Source organism: Bison bison, unplaced genomic scaffold (assembly GCF_000754665.1).
Source record: "Bison bison bison isolate TAMUID 2011002044 unplaced genomic scaffold, Bison_UMD1.0 scf7180017864492, whole genome shotgun sequence".
Taxonomy (NCBI): Eukaryota; Metazoa; Chordata; class Mammalia; order Artiodactyla; family Bovidae; genus Bison; species Bison bison.
Window position 1 is genome coordinate 1519868 of NW_011495051.1, and position 1191 is coordinate 1521058.

At 69.8% G+C, this 1191-nt stretch overlaps 1 protein-coding gene across 1 annotated transcript in view; it reads right to left on the minus strand.

Moving 5' to 3' along the window:
- The window catches only part of MKNK2 (MAP kinase interacting serine/threonine kinase 2), an 11660-nt gene that overhangs the window by 684 nt on the left and 9785 nt on the right, over window positions 1-1191 (minus strand). The gene's annotated exons all lie outside the window — the stretch shown is intronic.

Sequence of the window (1191 nt, forward strand, 5' to 3'; positions counted from 1 at the left end):
GGGCGGGGAGGGGCGGCGGCCCCCACCAGCCACCTAGGACTGTGACAACATCCAGACGTGGGGGGACCGCAGAGACGGCGCCCGAGCTCCCCACGCCTCGAACCCCTCCCCCCACATTCAAGTATTCTTCAAGAACAGGGAAGGGAAGTCAACTTTTGTTTTAGAAAACTAACGAAACAGAACGAACGACTACAAGCCGGATCGGGGTACCCGCAGAAGCCGGCCGGGACCCTGGGGACTCCCTGCCCGCGCCCTCCACCACACACACCGCCCCACACCCCCCCGCCCCGCCCCGCCCCGGCAGAAGCCCGTGTGCACGTAGAAAAGGAAGCCTGTGTATTGCATAGTGTCTCCCACCCGAGGGCCCAGGCGTCAGATCGGGGAGGGCCCAGACTCCCCAGACCGGCGGGTCACGCGACAACGTCTGACTCGGGCGCGGGCGGACGGGGCAGCAGCTGCGGCCTTTTCCTGAAGGTGGGCGGGGCAGAGACGCCGCCCGGGGCGGGGAGGGGGGCTGACGGAGCATCCACGCCGGACCCGAGGGGCGGCCGGGCAGGACGTGGCCATGGTCAGACTGAGCCCTGAGAAGGGGCACTCGGGTGCCCGGGTCTGGGGTCCGCGGGACCCCCACGTCGGCTGACGGGCGCCTGTTCAGCCCCTCCCGCTTGCCCTGGCGCCCTCCTCCCGGGTGGGCAGTCCCCAGTGGAGGGGCCAGAGGAGGGCCCATCAGCTGCAGCTTAAGGTCAAGGTTCGAGGGAGCCCCGATTGTCAGTCGGCGGGAGGGGGTGGGGTGTCCAGTGGGCGTCACTCCGCCCTCCCCGCCCCAGGCTCCGCTCCCGCGACCGCGGAGACCTGAGAAACCCCCGGCCCCGCCGCCCACCAGGGTGTCTATGGGGAGGGAAGGAGCTACCGTCTCATCCAGGGGAGGTGGGGGTGGACCGGTCCCTGAAAACACCGCGAGGGCCAGAGAGGGCGGCGGGGCCCCGCCCGGCCCAGGAGACGCCACGCCCTCCTCTCCTGAGTCCCGCGGGCGGAGGGAGGGGCCTTCACAGTGGCCGAGGCGTTCCGGGCGGGGCGGCATGAGGGCCCACCCGGCCGCGCGCCCTCCGCTCTCCTCCCCCCGGAGCCTGCTTTGCTTTTAACACCATTGGAAGGTGGGGGTTGGGGGGAGAGAAAAAGAAAAAAAAAAAA